At 39.1% G+C, this 19280-nt stretch overlaps 1 protein-coding gene across 13 annotated transcripts in view; it reads right to left on the bottom strand.

Annotated features, from left to right (window-relative positions):
• Positions 1–19280, bottom strand: part of Enpp6 (ectonucleotide pyrophosphatase/phosphodiesterase 6) — a 251160-nt gene that overhangs the window by 119377 nt on the left and 112503 nt on the right. The window lies entirely within an intron of this gene.

Genomic DNA, 19280 nt, shown 5'->3' with positions numbered 1-19280 from the left:
CCCAAAAAAAAAAAAAAAAAAAAAAAAAAAAGCTTAAGAAGTCCTTAAGTTTACTTCTCCTAAAGAACTTAGATACAGCTGTAAAAGTCTCTATTATAGAGATTTTCAAGTGTACAAAAAGAGAATGATAAATAATAACAATTCTGCTCTGGTTTCCTAGGTCTTTCTCTCCACACCGGGATATTTTTAAAGCAAACCCCACATAGATACCAAATTATAAATACTTCTTACCTATATCCAATACTGAAAGTCACTGCAAGAAAAACATACTGTTGTTACCACGCTCTCAACTCTAAGATGCACAATTCCTTAATGTCACAGAATACTAGTCCATGTTCAGATTCCTCTGATTCTCTTAATAATGCCTGTATGTGAAATATTTAAACTACTGGGAAAAAATACAGAGAGGAAGCACTAAGCCATATGTGCTGGCAAACACTTCCTGAACAGGACTCCAAAAGCATAGGAAATAAAAACAAGAATCAGCAACTATGCCAAATTAAAAAGCTTCTGCACAGCAAGGGATACAACTAACTGACTGAAAGGACAACTGAATGAGAGAAAATCTTTGCTAGTTATTCTTCTGATAGTGGAGTAATATCTAATATTTATAAAGACTTTTTAAAAAATTAACTATAAAACGATGAACCCAATAAAAGTGGGTAAATGAACCAAATACTTCTCAAAAGACAAATATTCAAATGGGTGAAAGTAAATGAAACAATTTTCAACATCTCTAGCCATCAGACACATGCAAATTAAAGCCGCATTGAGATTGTTTTACAATTTAGAATAGCTGCCATCAAGAATACAAAAAACAGGGGCTGGGGATTTAGCTCAGTGGTTCCGCCGCCTGCCTCACAAGCACAAGGTCCCAAGTTTGATCCGCGGTACCAAAAAAAAAAGAAGAGCTCTATAAAAGAATACGAAAAACAATGAATGCTGGTTAAGAAAAAGAAACCCTACTGTATTGTTGGTAGGAATGTAAGCTAGTATAATCATTATAGAAATAAGTATGGAGATTCCTCAAAAGACTAAGCATAGAAATTCCATTTGATCCAGCTATACCACCCCCAGGCATATTCCCAAAAGAATTACAGACTGCGTGCTACAATGACAGATGCATACCCATGTTTATAGAAGCACGATGCACAATAGCTAAGCTGTGGGAAACTCACCAAGAGATGAATAAAGAAAATGTGGTGTATACGATGGAATGCTACTTAACCATAAAGAGTAATGAAGTCACATCGTTTACAGGAAATGGATGGTAGTAGAAACTATCCTGTTAAGTGAAATCAGCAACTCAGAAAGTTAAATATGGCATGTCTTCTCTTATATGAGAAATCAATCAATCAATAAATAAATACATGAGAGAAGACAGGAAACCAGGAGGCAGACTTCTGGAGACTGGGGAGGGGACTGGGGGAGTGGGTGGAACAGAAAATAATTAAGATATAGTAAACGTATGTATTGACTTCCCAAAATAAACCTCGTCATAATGTAATACTGTCATGTACTAAAAATTATAATAAAATAAAAATGCCTCTGTGCTCTTTGTTTTCTTTGAATCAGCATCTAAACAAAACCCAAATGTTGTATTTGGTTATGTCCCTTAGTCTCCTCTAACATATCATGCTTCTCCTTCTTTGGAGTTTTTATTTATTCTCCTCCATTAATTGAGGAAAGGGCGGTCATTTGTTCTAAAAATATCCCACATTCTAGATTTGGTTAGGTGAATGATTGTGTAATCATTCACATGTTTCTTGTTCTCACTACTGCAATAGCTTCATGTAGAGGACCGAGTATCTGATCTAGAGGATCAGGTTTGAAGCCATGGGAGGTGGTGCTGGCTGCTCATTCTCACATCACATCATGGTCCTTGTCATGTCCACTAAAGTGGATCAGTGTGTTCGGATGATATCTGCCTGATCCATCTACTATACAATTTCCCACTCACCTTCATGGTTGTAGCAACCACTGATGATTGTCACCTACATCTCTTCTTTCTATAAAGGTCTCAAAATCTTTCCCTTCCTAAATGAAATTTTTCTTTGGAAACAGGCAGGAGTCTGGAGGTTTCTATCTGGAGTTTGCATCTCTTACTCTGAAGTGGGTGGGTGTCCCCGTGGTCTGTTGCTATGGAAGAGACAACCTCAAACCTTAAGGGGCTTAAAGTAGCAATAGTCATTTACTCAGCTAACAAATCTGCAAGGAAGGCAGGACTTGAAAGCCAAACTCTTCTCTGCTGAATGTGGCATCAGCAGGGGCAGTTCAAAGGCTACTGGAAAAGAAGGTGCAGGTCACTGATCTGGCTGTTAGTGAGGACCTTAACTGAGCTCTCAGCTGCTACCCCATACATAGTCTCTCAACACGGCTGTGTGGCTTCCTTTCTGCATGGCAGCTGTGTTCTAAGAGTAAGCAGCATGAGAGAACAAGGAGGGGAAACTTGGCGTTTCTGTGACCTAGATCCCGAAGTTACATAACCTTACTTCTACTGCATCCAGTGGTGCAACTGCCACAGACATCCATTAGGGGGCACACCACTTGAGGGGTGACTGCCATTGTCACACTGTAAAAAGATCACTTAGAATGGGTTGTCTTGTGGCATCTTTCCTTAGAAAGTACTATGTGCCACAATGAGAAAAATTCATTAAGGAGTAAGAGTTAAAACTACATACATCACAACTGATATATATTTATCATACTCTCATCATTTAATAAAAGAAGACATTCTGACACCACAGCTGTATTTTAATTCCAGTTCTTGCATTGGTACAGTTATTTAAAGATTGGTACGATCCTATAACTTGTTAGTTTAAAATACTGATTTTTTAATACCCTGTTTCATGTGCTGGGATGGAGCAATGACCAAGATAGATAGAATCCCTGCCCTCCAGCTGTTTGCTTGCTAGCAGAGAAGAGAGTTAATAAACTTATGAACTTATGTCTCCTGTGGTCACATCAGGTTGGCAGCTTTCCTCACACTATGGACGTGATGACTCAAGCATGAACAGGCTCCTGCCTCTCCCACACCATCTGAAAGACCACCTGCCATTTTGTAGAAGACGAAACAGTGTGGTACCAGGGAAGCAGGAAGCAGGGAGACTGGAGAAGGGGTCAGGTGGCTTGGACTAAAGGCAAGTAGTGGGCACCGTGAGAAGGAGCTGCACTCATATTTGTAACTGTGTTTGCTCCGTCTTCTCCATTTGAGTTTCAGGCCCTAGAGTGATTCTCCCTTCCAGTCCCACTGCCCACAGAAGGCCTATACATATTAATGACTCTAACAGATTCCATGTGATCAAAATGGTTAAATCAAAAACTAATCAATCTCACATTTCAAGCTATAAAGTCAAAAACAAGAATGGTAGCCAAGAAAGCGATGAAATTGACACTCACGCCTTGCTACAGGAAGTGATGTAAACATGCCTTTTGCTAAAAGAACAACTCAGTAATGTTTATGAGGGACCTTAAAGGTGAACACTAAACCCTTGGATCCTGTAACTCCACTTCTAGAAGACAAACCAAAGGAAAAAAATTAAAGGTGGTGTTTATGAACATGGACATTCAACACAATGATAGAAATAGTCTGAACATAAAACCAACAGCAATGACCAACCAAATTGTGTTCATCCATCCTGGACATAAGTGATACAGATTTCCAATCCTTTTAAGGTAGTAAATACACAAGTGTGTGGGATGAAAGATTGAATTGTGCTAAGAAAGAATAAGGACAATATCTTTATGACATGTAGTTTTTTGTACACATAGTGACTACTTAGTATTTAACGCTTTAGAAGACTTTAGCCATTCTCCCAAAGGAGTCATGTGGCTAAATCTGAAGAGTTTGAAAGTGTCTAAGGAAATAGAAAGTAGTTTTCCTCACAGAGAAGTATGCGCACCCATGTTTATAGCAGCACAGTTTGTAATGGCTAAATCTTGGAAACAGCCCATTTGCCCATCTGTTGGAAACTGGATAAAGAAGATGTGGTTTTTCTATAAAATGGAATATTACTCAGCCTTAAAGAAGGAGAAAATAGAATCATTCATAGGAAAATGGATACATATTGAAGATATACTCCTAAGTGAAATAAGTCACACATGTGTAAATACCGAATAGTTTCTCTGGTGTGAATAATCTGCAGTAATACATAAGACCCTAACAAGATTACTGACATTTAGAAATGGGAAGAAAGGAGCTAAAGGTGTAGGGAAGGTGGGATGGGTAGGGAAAGGGTAATAAGGGAAAAGAAAAAAATGTGAGATAATGAAAAGATGGAAATAAAGTGTTTGCAGATGGGGAGGGGAGGAGGGGGTGAAGGGAGGGCAGAAGTAAGGGGAAAAAATGAGAATCAAGACTTGTCATGTAGAGGTACAAGATCCCAACAATGAATGTAACTGTACTGTATCCCTAAAATGTACCAATAAACTTAATTAAAGCTGAAAAAAATTTTAAAAAAAAGAAAGTAGTTTTCCTACTTAGATACTAGCAAGGCATTGTGGGAAATCTTATTCCCCAAGGACAGAATCAAAGTTGAAAAAGGTTTTTGACACATTAGGATTTTAAATACTCATTTCTGGAATATTTATGATTCTCAAGGAACAGTGCTGACATGAAAAGCACCGGATTAGGAGGACATGATCCCAGCCTTTCAGGATTTTACAGCATACTACTGGGCATAAGTAAGAAAAATGTCAACCGAGGGTTTACATGGAAAATGCCTAAAGAAGAGTACAAAGGAGTGAGCTTACACTGGTTATCTAGCCAAAGAGGACACTTAATAGTTTGGCCCTGAAGATTGTAATTTTCATAACCTTGAAGAAAAGCGATGAGAGGGGCTAAGACTTTAGGGAAAACTTAACTCATTTATAAATTAGTAGAATTTAGATAAGAATGAGAAATATCAAATGAATCTACTCTACTTAACAGTGAAAAAGAAGACCTTGGAAAAAGCTCTAAATACAGCTTTTGAAAGAAGATAGGGTACAAATCAAACTACTGTACTCAACTCCAACACAACAGATGAGATCTTAGTGCTTCATTCCTATGCTAAGATAATGAAATATGTGAGGTACCATGTGCCTGTAACATGCCTAATAATGACAACTGATAACCATGTAAGAACAGCAATTTTTGTTGTGTGCCAAGCACTGTGCTTAGTGATTTCCAGAATGAGCACATTAGCCTTCTGCAGCATAGATTTTTTACATATTGGAAAACAAAGCCCCAGGTGAGAAGAGGAGGTAAGGGGACGAAAAAACAGAACTGAATGTGTTATAAACATGTACTAACTTCTCAAGAGGAATGTAATCATTATGTACTGTAAACATGTACTAACAAAAATTGAAATTCAAAACAATGAGTAAATGGAATGGCTGGGGATGTTCCTCAGTGGTAGAGTCCCTAGCATTTGTAGGAGGCTCTGGGTTTGATGGTCACAGAAGAAAAAAAAAGTAAAAATAAAAAATAGCAAATGGCAGAAAAGGCTTTTCTTCAGGTCACCATTGCAAGGGGTGCCTTTCGTCACACCACTGAGAAGAAGCAACCTATCATGAGAATGGAAATCCAAGTTATCAACATGTGAGTCCGAAATTAAGCAGTCTCTCTAAATAAAAATTTTACCCATGACTGCAGATTTTGAAATGTATTCTTGTTCTGAAATACCAAGAAAGTAGAGATCCTCTTACTTTCATCAGGAGGTCTTCCTATGAGAAAGGACCCAGGCAGTAGAAGACTTGGGCCAGACCTTCTATAAACTATCACACCACAATAGCATCTTGTCCCTGTAGTGGTATTGGGCCAGATGTCCACAAAAGCACAGGTGTAGTGGGTGTAAAGAAAGAGAAAGTTGTTAAACAAAAATAGTCAGCACAAAACAAATTTTGTAAGATTCTTGTAAGAATCTTGTAAGCCACATACCATTCTTATTTCTATTGAAGAGTCTTAGACTCATTCAGTATTCCAAGGTCACAGAACAGTTAGAAAGTGGTAGGACTACAGATCTGACTCCAATATTCTGACTCCAGAAGCAGCAACTTAGGCCAATAGACCAAGGCCTCTCCAAGCATCGTCTTTACCATCACAGCTAACAGGTTTCAAAAAACAACTCTCCATCGAACAGAATACAAGGTATATTCCCAGCCTTATTTGCCTCATTCCCACACCAACCCTCTGCAGTAAGTATTATCATTATCTTCTTTTTTAATAGATGAGCTGATGGAAGCTCAGAGAATTGAAGTGGCCCACCTGGGGTCATTACCAGAGCACAGGCCATTCTAATGTGGAGTAGGGCTTTTGAGCACAGTGCAATGCTGCCTCTCTTTGGGGCTTTAGTGAACACATCTCCTCCCTCTGCACTGAACTGCAGGAGGACAAGATGTCTTAGTTACTTTTATCATTGCTGGGACAAAATACTCAACACTCTGAGCTTAAGGTAGAAAGGTTTATTTTGGCTCACAATTTGTAGTGGCTTCAAACCATAGTCAGCTGGCTTGCATGGCCGAAGAGTACAGCAGAGGAGAAACAGTCCATGGCAGGGAATGGTGAAAAAAATGAATGAGTCTGCCTCCCATCCCTCCCTTTATATTCCATCCAGGCTCTACTGTTTAGTGCCACCCAAACCTGGGATGGGGCTTCCTATTTATTATCCACACCCAGAACTATGCTAAACAAATTTAGCTATCCCACACGCTTAATCAATATTCAAACACCCTAGATCCAGCCACTTCCAAAAGGCCTCACCGATGAACACATGAGACTAAATACAAGCTATAGCAGAAGACTTTGCCAAGGACAGAGCTCTAGGCAGCACTAGAATGAGGCCACTGAGCTCTGAGCAACTGATGTTGCTGGGCACTCTCAGGCTGGAACAGTCTATAGGCAAATCTGTTAGATTTGAACTTTCTTTAAAATGACATTTAATCATGAAAATTAACATAGGCCTGTGAAAACATCAAAGCATGAGATAAAACTATCAGCTCATTCTCTTTACTCTATAGGCCCTGAGGGTTGTCACTACAGAGGGAACATATGGGCACAATCACAGTGGTAAACAATCAATATTCTACAGTGTGCTGTTGCTAAACTGTGATAGTTTGTAGGTTAGGTGCATTAAATGCATTTTCGACTTGAAGTACTTTCACCTTACGATGGGTATAACAAGATTTATCCTCAGCCTGAGCATATAGCCCAGCAGCAAAGCACTTGCCTCATATGCACAAGGCCTTGAGTTAAATCCCCAATATGAAAGAAAAAAGAAAGAGAGAAAGAAAGAAAGAAAGAAAGAAAGAAAGAAAGAAAGAAAGAAAGAAAGAAATCATAAGTTTAGGAGTATCAGTGTGTGAGTCATTAGATAATTAAAATAGCATATAAAAAAGCAAGTTAAATTGTATGAAGTTTATACCAAACTATAATGACAACACAGGGCACCAGTTTCCTTAGTATATATACCTGGGAATAGAATTAATGGGTAATGGGCAGAGTTTTCTCAGGATAATCCAAGTTTACACCTTCCTAAAATGAAAGTTATATCACACCCTTGTCTACTCAGCTCCTTCCAAAGTTTTCCCTTGCACTCAGTCTAAGACTCAAAGTCTGCTCCATAACCTACAGGAACCTTCTCTGGCCTCTTCTTAGTTCAAATCCTTAGAGAAGCAGGGTGCAGCATAGAAAGTTATTTCACCTGTTGCAGATAAAGATGAGGAGATAGGAATAGGCAGGAAAATCTTTGTGAACATCTAACATTTGTGAAAGAGGGTGGAGAAGGAAGGGGAATGATAGAAAGAGCCTAAGTAATTGCAACAAAATTTTGATCAGATGGAAAGGGTGCTTCAAGCAAAGTCCTTCACTAGAGGAATGGGCTGCACTAGAACCTTCCTTATTTAGTCAGGTTCATCCTAGGAGAACTGAGGCTTTGAGATCTGTGTAATGGACTAAGGGAGTCAGCAACCTAGTACAGTTAATTCACTCTGCCCCCTGCAGCAGGAGGTCTGCCACCACATTGTCATTATCACTATACCACTTTTAACCTGTAAACTGTCTTTCCCTCTCTCCAGTATTCCTTTTTGAGGCAGTTACACTAATTCTAAATGTTCCTACAACATTCCATGTATGTGCCTGCCTCAGAGGCTTTCCCTTGCTGTTTGTTGGGGACCAGGCTATGAGAGGAATTATTGGAGGCCAGATTTTGTGATATATGCTTTATAGTCCCAAGGCTGATGTAACCTGCCTTGGGAAACAGAAAAGCATCTGGAAAGCTCTGGGCTTTCTGGCTACATGGAAAATGCTCAAATCACAGTACTGCTGAGGACATTGTGAAAAATGCTAGCTCCTTATTAACTTGGGCAGGCATCTGGGTATAGAGAAGAACTTATTCCCTTTCACACACTCCCCTTTAATCTGTTCCCTATTTTTCAATATATCTTTTCAACCAATATTGTTCCATGAATGATGCATGATCCCTTCCCCCTATGCTTTTTGCTGGTTAATAAAAGTGGATCAACTATGGAGATTGTTGAGTCTGTCCACTAGAGGCAGACTTCCCTGGTTCCCTTGCATCTTGAGTATTGTCTCTGTTTCTCTTTATTCCCTGTCATTCCACCTTACAGGTAGCTGAGGGTCTGAACAGCCCCCAGCAGCTCACTTGGCTTGGCAAGCTTTACTCTCAGATACCTACACAGCTAGGTTCTTTACTTTCTTCAGATCTCTACTCAAAGTTCATTTTATCAGGAAGGTCTCTGGTCATTCTCAGTGCCCTTAACCTTCTTTAACTTTCTCCATAGAATATATTACCACTTAACATTGTATGTATTTATTTGTCTGTAGCATTTTACAAGAACACAAGTTTCATGAGGGTAGACGCTTTGCCCTGGTTTGTTTGTGTGTCCTTTTATGGCCTGGAGGCTTGTATTTCCTGGCCCATTGAAGGCAATAGATACTTTTGAATAATGAGTCATGAACATCTATTATATCCACACAGCAAACATTCTGAAAATATTGTTTAATGAATGAATGAGCCAGGACTTGTCCCAGAGGTTGGGTACAGCACTGAACAAGATGAGGTCCCTTCTCTTATGTGGCATCTATTCTTTCATAAAAATAAGATGGATAGTGGATACTAGAGTCAAACTAGGTCATTTATGGAAGCAGTGGTATCTTGTTTCAAGCCCTTGTATCTAACTCTTAAGGAGCATGCTCTTACAGAGACCATCTAGGAAAGAGAGTGGCATGGCAATGGGTTAAACAAACCCAGTCATCTTTTGTTTTTATTCTTGGTTTTATGTTTCAATTCTAAGAGTTAAGTCTTGGTTTGCATTGTGTCTTAAATCTTTCCTAGTGGTGTCTCCTTAAGAAAATATTATCTGAGTTTGGCTTCTGTGGGGGTAAATTCCAAGACTTAGAAAGCAAACATATTCTTAAAATATCAGCCCAATTCTATTTAACAAAATCAAACATTGTCCTAGGCTTGTGCTCCAAGCAAAGAATGTAATTTCTTCACAACTGCCATTTCATGGCTCTCTCCCCAAGTCTTATCTACAGTTCTGGGAGCCTGTGTGCTACTAATATTATGGGCAAACACACAAACTGGAGGTTCCAGTCTGGAGCTGCCTCACTGTTCTGCCACGCTGTGTTTGAATAACCTCTCTGGGTCCATGAGCAGGCATCTCACATGAGATAAAGCAAGTTTGGAAGAAGCCACAAGTAAAGCCAGGCGAGGTTTGCCCTTGAGGTCTGAAAATTTAGGAACAGTTTAACTTGAAAGTGAAACAATTATGATGAGCAATGATTCAGGAAAATGTATTACCAATTAAATGGAGGAAGATTGTTTCAAAATAAAGATCTCATAAGCTCACGAATGTGAAAATAATTGTTAATCCCCTGGGCCCAGGGATACAGCTATTTTTGCATTTCATCTGTGTCTCTGTGTGATTGAAGAGGTAGTGCTTTCCACACAAAAGTTAAACTCTGGCCTTATTAACACTTAGACTTGAACAAGAATAGATATAGAAAGATTGCTAGGAAGCAAAATGACATATAAGGTGATTAAGCAAGCAAACATATTTGTCATTCTTTTAAAATTTAATTTCCTCGACTTTTCATTTGTGACCCACCAAGGTAGCCACTCAGTCTCAGGCTGTCAGGCTGCTTCAGGGCTGAGACTTGGAACTAAGAAGCTCTGCCTGCTGAGCAAACAGGACTGATCTGGGGCTGGGGACTGAAGTTGATATAATAAATAGTTCCTCGTGCATACATTGGGGGATTTCTTCTCTCAGTGGCCCTCCCTTCACTGCCATGACTCTAAGTGGAGGTTACTATATTGGAAACTGGAGAGGGATGGAGTCCATTAGGTATTTCCCAAAAAGAATTAAACTTTGCTCCTGGGGGAAATTGGTAGTGAAGGATGTGATTTTGAACATAGAAATTTCTGGCATAAGTTTCCAACCCCTCAATCCTACCTCAAGTGAGGCTACTTTTCCCTCTGTTAAAATTGTAACTTCGAATCTTAACAAGGAGAAGGATATGTATGAAAAACTGAACTCACATTTTGAACAGTAAATGTACAGATATGAGACTCCATAGACTGTGCTAATCTAAGGTTCTGGTCTAGTTTGGTAGCAAAACCAATGAAGAGGGTACAGATTAAATAGCAGCCAGAACAAAGCTCAAAGGTCGGAAGAAAGAAACAAATCAGAAGCTATAAAAGGAGCAAATGATAAAGAGGACCTTTCAGCAGCATTTGAATTTATTCCTTGGGATCTTTGATTCCCTCATTTTTCTAGAAAAAAAAATCCAAAATGACTTTGTCCAAGGAAACAAAGTTTAGATATCTCCATAGCCCAGACCACAACCTGTATCTTTCTTCACAAAGATCTCTAGGAGACAAGGAGGGGGCAACCAGTCCAAAGCTATGATTAGCATGTGACAGTGGCTAGAAAGGGAGCTCCTGTGAAGGAATGAATGGTTGAATTTGGCACAGAACTGTGAGAATATAAAATATGGCCTACTGAAATGGAAGATAATCTTGGTTTGGCAAAGCGTTGCCTTTTTATTTCATGTTATTAAAAATTTAATATTCTCCTGCTGATCACAAAAACCACCTGGAAATGGAAGCTGAGCTAAAATAGGTTACCTTCTACCTCACACCAAGTTGCCTTAGGGAGCTGCAATTGCTGAAGACTTTTCCAGACTCTTGGTTATAATTGGCTTAAGCTCCCAAAGCTAAAGTCCCTTGGGGAATCTGAAGACATGGTTTTAAAACCACCAGAGCTCCGGACCACTCACCGATCTGCAATTTCCTGAAAACGTAAACTGTAAGAGTTTATTTGATGCCACCTGGCCTCTTACAATATTTGACGGAGTTTGTAAAATTGTTAATTATAACCATTCCTGTTCTTTGATCCTAAAACCTGTCGTGGGTTGGATGAGGACTAGCATCGGGGAGAAGAGGGCAAAGAGAATAGTACAGCCACATCTAACGTGGCATTTGCCATTTCATCTGGATCTTTCATCTGCTTTAAGACTAAAATTATCATTGCTGATAGATTAGCAGCAAGAATTTTATTTCTGTTAGAGGTGAAGATGGGACAGGGAAAGAATAGCTTCAAAGAAAACTGGCTCCTTAGGATAAAGCAGTCACAAGTAATTTAGAACAAAAGCACAAAGACATGTATTGAATTCCTACAAAATGTCAGCGTGAAACAGGTTGAGTAGGATGTAGGAGTCAGACCTCCCTGAGACCACCACACTGCCCCAGGTGCCCATGACCGAGTGTAATTAGAACCAACTACTCCAGAGCCACATCTTGGTGGTCTGGTCACTATCTCAGATGTGTCTTATCAAAAGAGGTCTGTTTAAAACATTTTTTCACAACTGTGTAGCCTTGACCATTTGAGATAAGTAGCTAAGTGTCTGAGGTTGAATCCTCTCTTTTGTACTTATCTCCAGAAGCACTTATTGTTCACATTATTCATTGAGACACACAAAAGAGGGTTTAAAAAACCAGTTACCCATGAAGTTGCTTAGTCTGGAGGGAGCCTGGAAAGGCAGTGACTTGTGCACTATGGGTGTCTCTGTGTGCAAGCGTAAGTCAAGTGAATAGTGCAGCTACCAGGCCACTTTTTAAGGGATAGATGCTCAGATGGTTACACAGGATGGTAGTGCCCTGAAAACACTTCCTTGTGGACAGGAAAGAAAAGTCAGCCTGGTATCACAGGAGAAACACAGGATTTTGTGCTCACAGTTCTTCTATTTATGAGCTCTGTGATCTTGATGAATAATTTCCTATCTCAGAGCCATAGTTTTATCCTCTCTAAAGTAAGAATAATTGTGACTACCTTAAAGGGATTTATGAGGATTGCTTCTGTGAGAATCATATTTGCATAGCACTGAGAATGGCACAAAATAATTAGACATTTGGGAAACGTACATTCTGCTCTCTTCTTAACCAAATCTGGCTTCTAGTAACAAAGGCACACAATATGAAAGCTGCAGAAATATAGGCCATCCATTGTTTTCTCAGATTTTGACTCTACCAACTGGAAATAGTGTGGAACAAAAGTGTTAAAGGATGTAAAGGAGTCCTCCGTTTTGATCCTGATGTACTCACTTCCTAGCTAAGTGACCCGAGACAAACTACTTAACCTTTCTAGAGTTGAGTTCCCATCTATAAAATGTCCTTAACTAAGACCCAAGATGATTGTATAGACCAGTTGGAAGTATCATTATTAGAAAAGAAGTAATTGTCTGTGAGTATGGTGATGTACATCTGTAATTCTAGCCCGTGGAAGTCTGAGGCAGGAGGATTGCCATGAGTTCAAGGCCAGTCTGGGCTACATAGTGACTTCAAGGCAAGCCTGAACTATGTAGCAAAACCCTGTCTCCTGAAAAAGTGTTTTATTTGCAGAAAACATGATATTGTGTTTCTTCATATGCAGAAAATCCTAGGAAATCCAATTAAATTCTATGAGAATCACTTTAAAAATTCATCAAGGTAGCAAGATACAATATCAAAGCTAAAATATCAGTTATATTTTATATACTATGAAAAATGAAACTGGGCAATAATTCCGTTCATCACCTCAAAAAGAAAATATGTAGAAATGTTTAACAAAAGAAGTATAAGAGTGGTACACTGAGAACTACAAAGCACTGTTGATGAAAACTAAATCAAAATGCATGAAAAGGTATTCCATATTCATGGATCAGAAGATTTAATATTATTAAGATGTTAATACTCCTCCAACTGATCTACACATTCAACACATAAAGAATTTATGTCCAGAATATAGAAAGATTAGAACACATGTGAGTAAATACCAAGTAATTTGTCTGGTGTGAGAAACGGAAAGTGTAAATGAAGACCAAAACATATAATAAATAAAGTGAAAAAGAAGAAAATATCCAAAGGGGAAGTAGAAAGGGTGGAGGTAGGGGAAAGGAAAGAAGGGGAAAATATAAGAAAAGAAGGAAAAAATGAAAACAAAGTTTTTTTATTAAAAGGGGGTGGAAGAGAGGGAAGGGGAATGGAAAAAAAAAAGAACCAAGATATATCATGTACAGGAACAAAAATCCCAATGATGAACGTGATCATACTGTATGCCTAAAATGCACCAATAAACTTAATGAATAAAAAATTTCTATAGCTAAAATTGAAGAGCTTAATTTTAAAAGCAGCTAAAATGATTTTAATAGAGATGTCTTTAAAGATACTATCAAATATCCAAAAAGCACAGAAAAAGATGCCTAACATCATTAGTCATAAGGGAATTGAAAAATCAAAATCAAAATGAAATGCCACTTTTACCCTTCTTGAATGGCTATAATAAAAACAGAAAATCAAAGTTTTGTTGAGGATTTAGAGAAATAAGTACCCTCACACATTGTTGGTGAGAATATAAAATGGTGCAGCTATTCTGAAAAAATGTTTAGCAATTTCTCCAAAGTGTTAAATAACCATATGGCCCAGCAATCCCACTCTTAGGCATCTACCCAGGAGAACTGACAATATGTCCACACAAAGACTCGCACCCAAATGCTCACAACAGTATTATTCACAGCAACCAAAAAGGAGAAACAACCCAAATGTTTAACAATTGGCAAAGAGATAAATAGAATGTAGTGGATTCATGCGGTGCAATACTTCGGGGAAATAAAAAGGAGAAACAGACTGATACCATTTAGGTGAAGTGTCCAGCAAAGGTAAATCTATTGAGATAGGATTAGTGGTTGCTTAAGGATGGGGATGGGGATAGAGAGTCACTGTAGGGCAAGAGATTTGTTCTTTGGAATATGGAAATATTCTAAAATTATATTGTGGGGATGGTTGCACATCTCTGTAAGTATACTAAAGCCATTGCACTGTACACTTAAAGTAGATGAATTTTATTGAGTGTAAATCATGCCTCAAAAGCTTAAAAAGTCAATTGGGGTCAAAATTACATAGACCCATGCGTAGAACTCAATTGGTGTATTGATAACTGAGTCAGATCCTCAGCGGTACAGGAAAATATCAACCCCCAAATCCTTCTAACACAGAATTTACCTCTGTACCAGTGTTTCTTTCCAGTTTCCCAGTGATCTCTCCAACCTTGATGCTAAGTATATATTCTTAGGCCTAATTACTCTTTGGTTATTTTATTCAATTTCTCTATTTAATAATAGTGACCTTCTACTTGAACTTTGTCTTCCCTTATTGTTTTGCCCCTATTCACATCCTAAATTTCATTTTAGGTCTTTGCAAAAACTTCCTTGTCCCCTGTGGTATCACTTCTTCTATATCATACTTCCTAAATGTAAGCAAGGTTTCTGGTTCTACCTTTCCCCCTTTCATTTCTTTGTTGTTGTTGTTGTTGTGTTGTTCTGGAGATCAAATTTGGACCTTGTGCTTGTAGGGCATGCGCGGAACCACTGAGCTAAATCCCTACCCCCTCTTTCATTTCTCTCGCAGTAATCTTCTCAAAAGGACTCCTCTACTCACATAGCTCCCCACTACTGTAAGGATGATTGCTAGGTTGAGATTCCCAAGTCTTCGTGACCAAAAGTACAAGAATAAGAACTACTGATTTAGATATTATATTGAAATATTTTATTGAAATAGTAGCTCGAATGTTTTCTCCTTATATATTTTCCATGTACATGGGGCAAGGAGATATCCACCCTTTTTATTGGAGAAGTCATCGTCTCTGGAACAGCTGATATTGCATTCTTCCCTGAGAGGCACACTGCGGTGATATCACTGAAGGAGAGAAGGCTAAGGAATATGGCTTTGAGAGAAACCAGGAAAGGAAGAATGCCAGTTGACTGTATCACTTACAGGACCTAGTACAAAATGAAGATGTGGGTTCTCTTATCTATAAAGTATTATGAATTTCCAAATAGTGGCAGCAGACTATTAAACCAAGTGCAGCACCCTTATAATCATAGAGCTGTGTATGACTACACAAGTCATACATCCATGAAGCTGACCCTGTTAGTAAGTTTTCTTCCCAGACTAGGGAGAAATAAGTATGAGTTGGCTGGTACAATGAGAGTGGAAAACAATTCATTGCTTTGTGGCAGAACTCCACAGAAGAGGGCTGATATCTGTGAGATGCAACATGGGAGGTAAAGATTTCCAGCTGAAAGCAACAAAGCCTGGATTTGGGGAACACATGACCACCAGTGTAGACCAATAACAAGGGCCACTGTCCCAAGTCTTTAGAACTGCATGTGATCCAAAGACCTTTGCATAACCCTAGGACAGGAAGAGAAGTCACCCTACCCAACCCAGTAAACAATGAACTTGAAATTCCACTAAGACCACTGGGGTGAGGATCAGAGTCAGATATGGTTTTTTATTAATTGTGGTATATAGACACAAAGGTACCATTTTCATCATGAAGTGAATACTTCAGTGGTATTTGCATACTCGCGTTGGTGTGTAACCACAACTACTGTCCACCTCTAAATATTTTATTTTCCCAAAATGAAAAATCTAGATGCACTAAACACTAATTTTTACCCATCCCCAACTTTCCGGTAATAAGCATTCTTCTTTTGGTTTCTGAATTTGACTATTCTCAGTAATTTTTTATAGTGTTTGACACAAAGCATTTGCCTTGTTTCATATAACTGCCTTCAAGGATCATCCATAGATTTCCATTTACTTAAAAAAATAGAAATATAATATTCCTTATACACCCAGATTTGTGAATTTGGATCCAGGTGACACAGACATTAATTGATTAATCTGATCCTGAAATGTTTTTCTTTCTAATCATCCCAATCCAATCAGTCCTGCCAACTCCCACCCTAAGAGGCCCATAAATTTCTTGACCTTAGGTTCCTTCTGGAACTGGGACCTGAATTACAGACTATCATTCTCATCCTAGACTTGAGTGGCTGCCTTTGATCCTTAAACATAAACTTCTCAAAGCGAGGAATAGCCTCAAATCCCAGCTCTGATTCCCAAACTCTCCTCATCATTCCTGTCTCTGAACCTCGGCTTGTGTTTTGTCATTCATTTGTAAGGCCCTTCCTCCAAGGGCCAAATCTTTCAGGCTGTACTCAAATAACTATCATATCTGCAAGCACGTCTCTTCACACACTCACAGAAGTGATCTCTGCTTCCCTGGCCTTTTTTTTCTAGTCTGCCCTAAGATTATATTTATTTCAGCACATATTTAATTGCTTCAGATTAATTCCAAGCTTTCTCAAAACAGAGGCCATATCCTGTTCATCTTGAACAGTACTTCTTACATTAGTAGATGGTTGATAAATCCTTGAATGGATAATATTTACGCATAAATGCATTACATATGGCAACACTATAGGATGGTGTAATTACCAGCATCTGTGGTTCAGACAAAAAGTGGAAAATACCTACATGGATGAAAATAAGATCTCAGGGCATTATCCAGCTCTGAAGTGCTGTTATCTACCATTACAATTCTTTCTGGAGCAAGAATGTCTAATTTTGAATGGAAGAGCAAGATTGGTGGAGGAAAACTGGAGTTCGAGTTGGAATTTGGGGGAAGAATAGAAGGAGACCTTACAAAAGTAATAAGTAGTATCAGCTAAAAAGGACTGAGTGTTATCAGGGTGGCCTCCAATAGAAACAGGAGAGTGAAAAGGGAGAAAAGAGCGGTCATGCTTTGAAGACTCATCCTGCTAGGTTTTCACCAACCACAAGGACCCTGATGACCTTCTTTTCGAAGGTTAGGATGTCTGAGCTGAGGGAAGGTCCTGAGATTCATTTTCAAGATACCCACATAGCTGGCTAATCAGTTTGAAAGAGCAACCCAAGAGGTAGTTGGGAATTGGGAAAATAAAGTCACATTTGTTTTTAATTGATATTTTTAGCTTTAAGCTAAATGTTTTAATACTTGTAGATACAAGCTAAGAGTAAGTTACTTGGGACATGCTGCTGTTGTTGTTGGACTAGGGCTTGAACTCGGAGACTTTGCTCTGAGATGCATCTCCAGCCCATTTTAGTGAGACAGAATCTCACTGTCATTAAGTTGCCCAGGTCAGGATCAAACTTGTGATCTTCCTGGGTAAGCCTACCAGAGTAGCCTAGATTTTCCTATCTGTTCCATAGGAACTTGTGAGATTTTGGAAGGATCTGAAGGACTTGCATCCAGCCTTCAGTTATTATCCATGGCATGAGGAAGGAGGAAGGATGGCTGAGTCCAAACACCATATGTAACCTTCTAAGTGGCTCCACGTCCCAGATGTTTGGTATCTTTGATGAAATCTGAAAACACACACACACACACACACACACACACACACACACACACTACTTTGAATCTCATCTTCATTTTGGCTTGCACATTGTGAGAAACGCTAATATGAATGGGGGAAAAATCAAGAGCAACACATGGAAGCCCAGGCATGAAAGAGTAGAGAGTTTACAGAGCAAAGATGAGAACTTAGGCAAAGAAGAGAACTTGAGAGAACAAACTGGAGGCGCTGGGAAGAAATGTTTGAGCTTTCTTCCTTGATTATAGGGGGAGGTCAGACACTGGTCCCAACTCAGAGATCTGTACTTAGTGAAGTCCTATCCTGGGCTATGTCCTTAGACCTGAAGTCTCAGACTTTAGTGTTCTGTTCTCCACGAGACAAATGTAGTAGCATTTCTAAAGTATCTTTTACTTTTAAACTTCGTAATTACAAATGTCTTTGAGGGAAATCTGAACTGGGATAGAATGGATTCAGTTACATATTCCCAAGCTCATTCATGTAGTTTTAGTGTTATATTTTACTCACAAAAATGCTAAAATGAACTCTGAAAATCACACACAGGAACGTACAGAGAATGGTAGCATAGTCTGGGGCAAGGCCAGCTGGTTAGCTGCAGACTAATGGACCAGACTGGGAGTAACTGGAGACTGAAATTTAATCCATCCACAAAGCCCAGAAAAAGCCAGGGATAACCTGGAACACTGCAAAGTCCAGGATGACAGGTTGAACATGCCAGTGGTGTTGCTTTTGGCACTGGGGATAGGGATGTCCAGTGTGAGGATGAGTGGAGGTAACCAGGAGGTCTGTGAGTATGGACCAGAGGAATGCAGAACTAAGGTATACGACTGCACTAGGTAGACCGTTAGAAAACCGTGGAATAGCTGACAAATACGATTCAGCAGCAAAATTCTAGAGTTAAAAAGAAAGTTAATGTATACCATGGTGTCAGAAACACATCTAGTTACTGGTGCTGATCCAGCTGGAAAAGTTCAACAAACATAAATCAAATATCTCTTCTGAGCAGGCCCTGGATGCAGATGTGGTGATTGCCTGCCCTCTACTGATGCCCTGGAGAGGGTGTAGACCAACAGCAGGGTAAATTGTGTGGATTGCCTGGCATGCAGGGGTAGCTTAAGGGACACACTTCTGGTTTGGAAGACCTTCAGAGACTGCAGAGGGCTTCATAGACTGTCATCAACCCTGCTCTTCAGGGGGACAATGGTGGCTCCCGCGAAGCGGCTGGTGTTCAAAGGATAATAGCAAGTCTACTGAGTCCTGACTGGTTGTCCGCAGTACAATGTAAGAAACACCAAACCAAACTACCAAACTGCCTTAGGTACACCAAATTGGGAAGCATCTTTTTTTTTTAAAGATTTGTAATGTGGGTATATTTCATTAAATCACAAATGGATACCCTAATGTTGAATTTAAATTTCTGCTTATATAACTAGAAATAAGCATGTTCTGCTAGATATAGGTACTTTTGTATTTTATATTTCAAAGAGATAAAAATTTTTTTTAAATAGGCAACAAAGAGCACTGGCCACCGGCGAGGCGT

Source organism: Fukomys damarensis, unplaced genomic scaffold, assembly GCF_012274545.1.
Source record: "Fukomys damarensis isolate Sample0158 unplaced genomic scaffold, DMR_v1.0_HiC HiC_scaffold_18, whole genome shotgun sequence".
In the NCBI taxonomy this organism is placed as follows: Eukaryota; Metazoa; Chordata; class Mammalia; order Rodentia; family Bathyergidae; genus Fukomys; species Fukomys damarensis.
Note: the sequence above shows the minus strand (reverse complement) of the source record. Positions and strands in the feature narration are given on the sequence as shown.